This window comes from Salminus brasiliensis, chromosome 23 (genome assembly GCF_030463535.1).
Source record: "Salminus brasiliensis chromosome 23, fSalBra1.hap2, whole genome shotgun sequence".
In the NCBI taxonomy this organism is placed as follows: Eukaryota; Metazoa; Chordata; class Actinopteri; order Characiformes; family Bryconidae; genus Salminus; species Salminus brasiliensis.
The window spans coordinates 3249381-3261259 of NC_132900.1; positions in this window are offsets into that span (position 1 = coordinate 3249381).

The window sequence follows — 11879 nt, forward strand, 5'->3', positions numbered from 1 at the left end:
GACCACTGATCAATCCAACCAGTCCCTTCTCCATCCATCCCTCCAGTCGGAGGGTAATCAATTATTCTTAGGATCGATGCACAGATTCGACCCTGACCTGATTAGATGGTTCTAACACACCAAACACCCGAGTGTTTCTGTCTGTGTGTGTGTGTAAGTGTGTGAGTGTGTGAGTGTGAGAGAGGGAGTGTGTGACCTGCACGGATGCAGACCTGCTCGGATCTATTAGTCAGCAGGTGAACAGTCAGTCAGTTCTTGAAGGTGCTGAAGCAGGAAAAACGGTCAAGCGTAAGAATCTGAGACATTTTGTCAAGAACCAGACTGTGATGTTCTAGACGGGTCAGACTGGGTCAGAACTCACGGCTCACTGATGCTCACTGAAGTCCCACCTCACTACTTACAGGACTCAAAGGATCTGCTGCTAACGTCTTGTCTTGGTGCCAGATGCCACAGACAGACACCTTCGGATGCCTTGACAGGTCAGGGCATTTTTGGTGGCCACGCAATATCAGGCAGGTGGTTCTGGCTGTAGGGTAAAGATCTCACAGGTATTTTCCGAGGGCACAGAACAGCATTTTGTGTTAGGGGTGAAAATCTCAGCTCCCTCCCGGGACTGTTTTATTGCTCTGCACTAATCTGAATGTAGAGGGAGGTACTGATGTGTTCCTTTGCATATGTGGTCGTTTCTCACTTTCATAGCTCTCTTGGGTGGAGAGACCCAGAGACCGGAAAGTAATACACAGAGAATACTGGAGGCCGCGCTAATGCGCATGCTCAAACGCTCTGGAGAATGCAGTCAAATACTTTATAACCTGATGCTGCTGAAAAGGCTCATGTTTGTTTTTACTGCACCAGTCTATATAATGTCTATAATATCTATAATGACATATATATATATATATAACCAATAGTAATTTTTTTACAACACTACATATATTTGACTGACATATATATATATATATATATATATATATATATATATATATATATATATTCAATGTGACATATATGAATACATATTTGAGTGACATATTAATACATATTTTTGAATGACCTATTAATACATATATTTGAGTGACATATTAAAACATATCTGAGTGACATATAAATACATATATTTGAATGACCTATCTATACATATTTTTGAGTGAAATTATATACATATATTTGAGTGAAATTATATACATATATTTGAGTGACATAATAATACATATATTTGAGTGAAATTATATACATATATTTGAGTGACATCATAATACATATATTTGAGTGAAATTATATACATATATTTGAGTGACATAATAATACATGTATTTGAGTGAAATTATATACATATATTTGAGTGAAATTATATACATATATTTGAGTGACATAATAATACATGTATTTGAGTGAAATTACATACATATATTTGAGTGAAATTATATACATATATTTGAGTGACATAATAATACATGTATTTGAGTGAAATTATATACATATATTTGAGTGAAATTATATACATATATTTGAGTGACATAATAATACATATATTTGAGTGAAATTATATACATATATTTGAGTGAAATTATATACATATATTTGAGTGAAATTATATACATATATTTGAGTGACATAATAATACATATATTTGAGTGAAATTATATACATATATTTGAGTGAAATTATATACATATATTTGAGTGACATAATAATACATATATTTGAGTGAAATTATATACATATATTTGAGTGACATAATAATACATATATTTGAGTGAAATTACATACATATATTTGAGTGACATAATAATACATATATTTGAGTGACATATTAAAACATATATTTGAGTGATATTGTTATACACATATTTGAATGATATTTTAATACATATATTTAAATGGAAAAATGATTAGGCCAATAGTGTGTACATATATATATTTTTCCATATATTCTACGTATATGTGTCTGAAAGACCTTGTTACTGTGGTCATGGGAGCCATCTAATGGCTGCAGCCCTGCAGTTCTGTAAGGTAGGCTCGCTGCACAGCAGTAGACTGAATTTCCAGCTGATTCTTTCAGCAGGCTGGACTCATGTCGCCTCTTTTTGAGAGATGAAAGGAGATTTCAGACTGTATCACCACAGCCACTCGACCCTGAAGTGCTGGGTGGTGAGCAGTGAGATTAATGGATCGGTCAAATCCAATTCAACCTCACTGAGTTGAAAAGAGCAGTTTGAAGATGTTTGATGTCTTTTGTCTGATAGAATAACGCCTTTATTCATCATATGAAGCAGAATTATACACAGTCAGCAGTGTGTGGTGTTGGCTTTGATCTTAATGAGGCTAATTGGCCCATAATATGATCCATACACGCATTTCTTAGCACAAACTGTCGCCAGACTGGACAAGCTTTCCAGATCCCATTCGACTTAATGCACAACTTGTGTTTTTGTCAAAAGTATTGGGACACCTGCTCATTCATTCATTCATACGAAATCAAAGGTATTAACATACGTTATACATAAATAGTTAAAGGTTAATATCCCTCCCAGATGTAAGTACACTATGTGTCCAAATGTTTGTAGACACCCCTTCTAATGACTCTCTGGGGCAGGAAAACTAGATAAACCTACTGGCACGATGCCTAATGCCAGGCGTGGGCTAGAGGGCTATAAAGCCTCCCAGCATTGAGAGCTGTGGAGCAGTGGAAGAACTGTGTTCTCTGAAATGACGGTGAGTGCTCCATCCAGTACTTTTTGGATCCAACATCCATCATCCTGACCTCATTAACGCTCTTGTTGCTGAATGCAATCAAATTCTTGCAGCAATGCTCCTCCAAAATCTAGCAGAAGGCAAGAGGCTTCTTCCCTGAACAGTTGAGACAATTACTCCAACAAAAGCAGGAGACGCGCTTTTTTATAGCCTTGATTTCGTGCAATGAAAAAATGAGCAGGTGTCCCAATACTTTTGTCGCTATAGTATATGGACAAAAGCATACGCATCATACAGAGCCTCTGGGTGGGCTTTTCATTGGCTTTCTGCACACTGAAGCAACGGTCATGCATTGATTGGAACGACTGTCCGTATGAACGCATTAATGTAATGCAGGTTATGGAAATGATGGAAGCTTTTCAGTGCAGCGAAACTGAGCATCATATTTTTTCATGTATTTCAGATATCAGGACGAGGAGAACGGAGCAGACATCAAAGGAAGTTTTCATGTTCTTGTACAGGCCACACACACACACACACACACACAAGCCTTGAAGACACTGTAGAAGCAGCATGGGGGTGGATCACGTGGGCCAGACATGAGAAGCCTCTTGCCTCCATGTGCTGGAGCTGCATTAAAGATTCACTCGGTGCCGGGAGTGAGTGAGCGAGCTCCAAATTTAATGCGGGAATCTACGCTCCCGTCCCAGCTTTCACCGCCCCATTCTGGCTCTCCACCTCAGCACGGCCTGCAGGACGTCAGACTGACTAACCTGTACCGTCCGGGTTAAAACACTCTAAAACAAGCGGTCCTTCCAGGGTTCTTTAGAAAAGACAAGGATAAAAAACTGAGAACCATTAAAATTATTCAATATTTATATTAAAAAAAAAAAAAAAAAAAAAAAAAAAATATATATATATATATATATATATTATAGCATTTATATATGCTATTAAGTGTGCTAGGTGTTACAGCCAAAATATTATAATGGTTATTATAATATATTTTTTTAGTTTTTATAGTCAGCTTTGCATCAATTATTATTATTATTATTATTATTATCTATAGATCCATGTATCCCCATTTTCATTGTATAGTATTATACAGAATTACAAAGGAAACTGACCGAGGCCTTAAAGAGCCAAGAGGCCCCATATCACACATTTCTCTGCAAGCCCTTTTACACTGTGTCCAAATGTTTGTGGACACAGCTTTGAGATGTGGAGCAGTGGAAAAACTGTGTTCTCTGGTGCTTTTATAGGATTTATAGTTGGGAAGTTGGGGATGATGAGGTGGGGTGGTGATCATCATCCAACATTCTAACCTTACTAACCATCTTGTCGCTGAATGCAATCAAATTCTTACAGCAATTCTACTCCAAAATCTAGTAGAAAGCCTCATCCTTCTTCCCTGGACAGTAGAATAGGTTTGAGGTCACAATGGTGGCAGCACTGGTACCTTAATGTGATGGGGGAGAAATGGGAATGACTGGGGGAACCTGTGGAGGAAAGAAGGGTTCTGTATGGTTCTACTACAGTAGAACCTCTTCGGTACTGTCCAGTGCTGATTTTGCTCAGGTCATGTAGATACAGTATATCTCTGTTTATGAGGCATTTTTAACTGTAATCTCTCAGAGTTTCCTCATTTGCCTCTGAATACTGCAGGGAGAAAGTTTAGCTCAGCGGCGTAATGAGAGAGGAGGCCAGGCTTTTCCATATCAAAGGCAGAGGAGCTGCTTATACCGCATTAATAAATCATAGCAATTGGATTATATAATAAAAAGGATGCAAGCAAGGCCTTGCATGGGAAATCTTGAGGTGGGCATCTTCTGGGTTTACTTTCTTGCCTAGGTCTAAGTTACTGGGCCCCTGTGCTTGCAATATCTACCATAGATATACACAATATGTCCAAATGTTTGTAGACACCCCATTTAAATGAATGCATTCAGCTGCTTTACGTTGCACCTATTACTGACATAGACACGTCTGGTGTATTCCCTGTAGAGAAGAAGCACTGCCAATAGGACAGCTCTCCTAATACCAGGCGTGGGCTAGTAGAGGGGTATAAAGCCCCCCAGCATTGAGCTGTGGAGCAGTGTATGAACTGTGTGGTTGGTGGTGCTCCATCCAAATCTTTTGGGATGAGTTGGGGAGTTAGGGATCTCACTAACCTAAAATAGCTAAATGCATTCATTAGCAGGGGTGTCCACAAACATTTGGGCATGTACTGTACTTACAGTATATTTGGAAGGGGATCTAAGGTTAAACTGTTTAACGTACCCTTGATTTCGGAAGAAACAGTGAATGAGCAGGTGTCCCAATACTTTTGTCTGTATAGCGTATATTGTATGTATGTTAAGGCTGCTTTTATTATTATTATTATTATCATCATCATCATCATCTATAGACCCATGTATCCCCATTTTTATTGTATAGAATTATACAGAATTACAAAGGAAACTGACCAAGGCCTTTAAGGAGCCAAGAGGCCCCATATCATAAATTTCTCTGCAAGCCCTTTTACACTATGTCCAAATGTTTGGGGACACAGCATTGAGCTGTGGAGCAGTGGAAGAACTGTGTTCTCTGGTGCTTTTGGGATTTGGAGTTGGGGAGTCGGGGATGATGAGGTGGGGTGGTGATCATCATCCAACATTCTAACCTTACTAACCATCCCGTCGCTGAATGCAATCAAATTCTTACAGCAATTCTACTCCAAAACTGTGGGCCGCTAAGGCCGCTTTTACCTGTTGTAGCACTTCATAGCCCTGATGTACTCTGAAGGGTTTGTCCGGACGGTATCAGCTGTTTATTCGTATTCGGAAAATTAGCCTTTAGTGCTTCAACATGCATCACTGCATAAGCATGACTGGTCACATCTCACAGTCTACAGTACTCGCTCTGGGGGCGTGAGAGAGGTCATAAATCAGTGCTTAACGGGCTGATGTTGATCAGGCAGCAGTGATGTGTCACAGCCTATGTATGTATATGCATACAATAAGTTCATTTGATAATATGTGTCTCTTTATTCTCATTAGTGAGGATTTCAGACTGAGCAATGGTCGCTTGAACTTGTACGATCCCCCCAACAAATCTTCTCTGAGCTCTAAAAGCAGATGGCAATATCAGCCAGACGAAGGCCAAGCCAAGTTTATTTTTTAGGACATGTTGCCATCTGGTGGTTATCAGGCAGTACTGCACCCCAGAGCTTTCTTACACTGCCTTAAGCTTGGGCAATTGTGGTGACTGTTACCACCATGAACAGCCATGGAGTATGCTGGGAGGGTGCACTGAAGCCCTGGACAGAGCATGTGTCAATGGGTTCCCTTTTGTGCTTATGGCTTGTGGTTACTGGCCATTTTTATCAGAAACGCAAAGATATACAAATGGACAAAAATATTTGGACACCTCAAGGGCATTAAAAAGAGTTTATCCGGCTTTTGAGAAGAAAAGAGAAGAAAACATTCTTCTAGGTTTTGGTTGCATTCAGCAACAAGAGCATTAGTTAGTGAGGTCAGGGTGTTGGAAGACCCCCAACTCCCCAACTCATCCCAAAAGTATAGGCTGGAGCACCACCCATCGTTCCAGAGAGCACAGTTCTTCCACTGCTCCACAGCTCAATTCTGGGGGGCCTTATTCACGCTCTAGCCCACGCCTGTGGGGTGTCCGCAAACATTTGGACACATAGAGTAGGTGCACATTTCATTACCCACCTCTACCTCGTCCTACCTCGGGTGTAAGGACCACTACCGGACCACCTCTGAGCTGATCAGCCACATATGTCCAGCCAAGAGTGGTTCTGTAGACAGAAACAGAACCCTAGAGCAAAAGGTCACGACCCTGGTCCTGAAGCACCCCCTGTCCTGTCCAGATGTTTATGATGCTCTGCTCTGACACACCCTCATCCACCTGGTCTGATTTTGTTGCCTCGAACTGAACACCAGTCAGGAGGAGCTACAAGGCGGGTGTTTCCGATAAAGTGGCCAGTCAGTATACATAGTATCTTTATAAAAGCCTAGAAACACACTCATTTCAGCACCTAACCGGCCCCTGAGTGGCCCCCCACCCTTCAATGATAGACCAGTGGTGGTCCCTGGACTAGAACTACAAAAAGCTCTACAAGATAGGTGTTTCTGATAAAGTGGCCAGTCAGTACACATAGTATCTTAATAAAAGCCTAGAAACACACTCATTTCAGCACCTAACCGGCCCCTGAATGGCCCACCACCCTTCAATGGTGGGCCAGTGGTGGTCCCTGGACTAGAACTACAAAAAGCTCTACAAGGTAGGTGTTTCTGATAATGTGGCCAAATGAGTGTAGGATTACTTCTCAACCAGGAGAACCTGAGGAACGCCGTCAACACAATGAGGCAACTGCAGACCATCACGGAGCATGTATGGGCTCTCCGCCCGTCTCCTGGTGTAACATGCTGAGGATTTTCAAACAAACTATTTTTAGAACATTTATTTCCAACCATCCCAGGACGGCGGATCCAGAGCAGAAGCAATATCTCATTATATAAGTGAGATCCATGTGTGGTGTCTCCTCGGCGTGCTCCTGAGAACTCTCCTGCCCTGGTTTAAAAACCTCATTTAGTCTCGAGGACTTATTCAATCAAACCTCCGGCTATATAGCGCTGAAGGCTGAAGGAGGCCCCTGACGTTTCATCAGCACATTTTCTCGCCATACAGCAAAGACCCATCAAGCTCTGCAAGAAAACCCCATGCTTTAACTTCGGTTGGTCTTCAGACGGCTAACAGAACAGAACCTCAACAGAACATCGGACTCAGACTCCAGTGCTGTTCACCTGAGCACCTGAGCACTAGTACAGGTAGAGCGAACGGGAGCGTTTGCTCTCCCAGTTTAGTATATTAATATTTTATGATTATATGAGCAGTTCAACAGTATAGATGGTTTGGTGACTTTTATTAATAATTAATAAATAGTTCTGATCAGAGGAGGACGGGTCGGGTCCCCCTTGTGAGTCTTGGTTCCTCCCAAGGTTTCTTCCTCCAGCTCTGAGGGAGGTTCTCCTTGCCACTGTCTCCATTGGCTGCTCACTGGGGGTCTTGGATGCTTCATGTTTTACGTTATTTCATTTTTTCTGTCTTTTACTAATTACTAATTATGTAAAGCTGCTTTGTGACCGTTGTAAAGTTGTAAAAAGCTGTACAAATAAATTTGACTTGACTTTTTATTTTATCAACCAATTTCCTGTCTAAATAACTGTATGAAGGATATTAGTGATAAAAATAGTGTACTTTTTTCATCCACATCTAAACTCAAAGGATGTTTTATGGAAGCCCATTTCCACTGAAAAGAGCAGGCATAAATTATATGACAAAATTAAAAATATGATGTATTTTGACTATTATAATTTTTTGTGCAATTTGCTTATTTTTGGTAAAATCATTAAAATGGTTTTGTTTATGATTCTGATTACAAATCTGACAAAAAATTTTTCTGTCATTTTGACTAATTCTGTATTTATTATGTTTGTGGTTTTGACACTATCAAATTAATCACATATTTTGCAAAGAATCACTTTTTTACTATTATTTATTATTTATTATTTATTACTATTTTTTACTAGTGTTTTTTACTATTTTTATTTAATTTAATTTTATTTATTTATCCTATTTATTTGTTTTTATTGTATTGTATAACTGTGTTGTGCAATTGCTACTGGCTGCTAAATGTCCTTCGAGATCAATAAAGTATCTATCTATCTATCTATGTATCTAGTTTTTTAGAAAGTATCTAATTTCATGTTATTTTGGATAATTTTGTTAAAATAACGTATTCTATTGTTCTAATTTTACTCATTTATAAAAATGATTTACTTAAAAAAAAAATCCAATTTCTTGTTATTTTGACTTTTGTAAATGTATTTTTAATTTTGTAAAAATTGTAATTCATTAATTCACTTTCATAAGTTCTTTTAACTCAAAAGAACTTATGTGACCAACTTTTATAAGTTGAAGCAACTTTTTATTCAGATTTTTTTTTATAAAAAGGTTTTTAGTAGAAGGTTCCTCAAAGGTTCCTCAAAGCACTTTAAGAGGTTCCTCCACAGTTCCAAGCAGATGAACCTCCAAAAGTTCCTCAAGGACCTTCTACTTTAAGCAGTGTACAGCGACGGAATGAACAACAGTAGAGTGAATGAATGCAGGCAGACTGTATATAATGTGTGTGTTCACAGAACACATCAATAATTACTAACCATAACCCATAACCTTTAAACCATAAACCATAACCCATAACCCACCCATTACTCCAGACACACCAGATCACTGCTGCATTGGCTTAAACCTTCCTACACAGTGTTTGTGTCTTCTGTTGGTCACGCTAAGCTCACGTCCCTACCAATATCCAGCGACTACTGAGTTTCCCCCTAAAGACATTCAACTACAGCTGTCCGTCAGGGTCTTGTTAATGTATCTGGTGCACAAGCGGTTACAGAGCTCGTTCTCTACGCCTCCCCAAACCCACGTTGCAAACAGGCCTTGCTTCTCTGCTTCTCACTAACGTGTGAGAGGCTGTGGTTGTAAAATGCACCAAAGCACCGACAACTAGATGTTGTGTGTGTGTGTGGCAGTTAGCCTAATTTGGTGAAATGCTCAGTCAGGATGGCATTAGGAGCTACAAGTCAAGAAAACCTGCTACTGTGTGAAGTCCACATCCAGTCATTGCATTTAACCCGTACACTGATGAACTTTTGGAGGTTTTTCCATTTGAAACTATCCACATAACCATCTTTTCCACGTTATTTTATAATATCTATTATAAATATCTATCTATATCTATCTATCGTTATTTATTTATATCTATTTTGCTAAATTAATCACTTGTGGTTTTAACTTTTGCAAAACGTCTAATTTCATGTCATTTTGTTATTTTTTGGTTATTTGTATTCAGTAGATTTTTACCTATTTTGTAAAAACAATCAAGTTTCTTGTTATTTTGATTCATTTTGTATTAAAAAACATTAATTTTGACCAATTTGTAAAAGTAATCACTTCTTAACATGAAATTCTAAACTTAAAAAACTAGTAAAAACTACAAGTGATTGGTAATAAAGTGTTTTTTATGTTTTTTATGAGTTCTTTTAAAATAGGTCAAAATAACATGAAAAAGGTGATGCTTTTGATAGAGCCGAAATCACAAGAATAGTAAATACTTTACAGAATTAGTCAAAATTACAGAAGAGTGTTTATTTTTCAAATGTTAAGTCAAAATCATGAGAAAAGTGTGAGCATTTAAACACAATCAGTCAGAATCATAATCAAAACCATGATAAATAAGGATTTTACCTAAATAAGTAAATTGCACAAAAAGATACATATATGCCAAATACATATAAAAAACTTTGAACTATCCACATAACCACATTTTCCATGTTATTTTAATCTATTTTGTAAAAAATAATCACTAGTGGTTTTAACTAGTATTCATAAGATTTTTACTTATTTTGTAAAAAAATAATCCAGTTTCTTGTTATTTTGAAAAAGAAATGTTGATTTTGACCAATTTGTAAACATAATCACTTCTTTTCTTGTTCTGTGTTTTTGATTAATTTTGTAAAACTAAAACTGACTTTCTGTCAATTCACTTTTATAAGTTCTATTAACTCAAAGGTTAATAAGTTATAAAAGTTATAAGTTTTGTAGAAAGTATGTAATTTCATGTTATTTTGGATATTTTTGTTAAAATAACATATTCTATTGTTCTATTTTTATTAATTTATAAAAAGTCTTTGATTTCTTGCTATTTTGACTCACTTTGTAATTTTTATTAATTTTGTAAAACTAAAATCAACTTTCTGTCAATTAACTTTTATCATTTCTATTAACCAAAGGCAACCCAGTGACTAACTTTTAGAAGTCAAACATTTTGTACGAGGTTCTTTTTGGAGGAACCTCTTAAGGTGTGTTGAGGAAACTTTAAGAAAGTTAACGGCCCAGTGCAGCGGAGTGTTCCTTTCTCCATCCACCACATTCAGTTTTACACACACAGACAAAACCAAGGACCAAATACTGTACTGTATGACATACTGTATGTATCATGTATCTAATATTCTCTAAAATATAAGGGTGCTGAATTTCATACTGCTGGTTAATATAATCACAACTGTGTAATTACTCTACCATCTCCACGATGATTATATGAGCTCTACTATATTATACTTAGATCAACACACCTGAGCCGTACAGCTTTTATCAATAAATAAATAAATATAAAAATAATCTATAATAAAAGACTGTAGTTGACATCAAATTGAGGCCTCAGCTTCCAGGCAGCCCCTCTGTGGGCCTCTTCGAGGTCTCCACCAATGTCAAAATCAAGCTTCCACCCTCGGCTATAGGCTCTGCTATGCACCTGATTGCTTAGGTGGAACAGGTCGCCGGACAGGTGCTGCAATACCTGCTGATTTGGAACATGAACTGAGGGCATGACCATTCATATAGGGGTTAGTGTAGCATAGGATACAGTGTAGCGTGGGATTGTGGTTCTGATCATAATAACGTACGTATCTTCTCCTAGCACTGATAGCTGAAATTCTCAAGGTTCTAAATGTACACCCTAAAAGTAACTTCATTTACTTAGCAACTAACTGAAGTAACTTGCAAAAAGTAGTAAGAGAAATCTGAATCTTCCCAGTTTAAATTAAAATAGTTTGTGGGCGTAAATGTATGTATTTACTCACATAAATGAAAGGTCTAATGAAAGACTCTAATGCAGCATCATTTTCCCTCTTATTATCCATAAAAGATTATATTTACAATTTACTGCCCCTCAGAGTCTTCAGTTAGTATTATTATTTATTATTTAATAAATTAATAAATAGTGTTTATTTATACCAATATTATATATTATTTAATAATTTAACAAGGTATAAATAGAATTTATGTATACCAATAGTATTTATAATGTAAAAATTAATTAAATTAATAAATAACATTAATTTATACCAATATTATCTATTATTGAATAATTAAATACATTAATAAATAGTATTTATTTTTACCAATATTATTAATAATGTAATAATTTTATTAATTAATAAATAATATTCATCAATACCCATATTATCTATAATTTAACAATTTAATACATTACCTAATAGTATTTCTTTATACCAATATTATTTATTAATTCATAATTAAATAAATTAATACATATC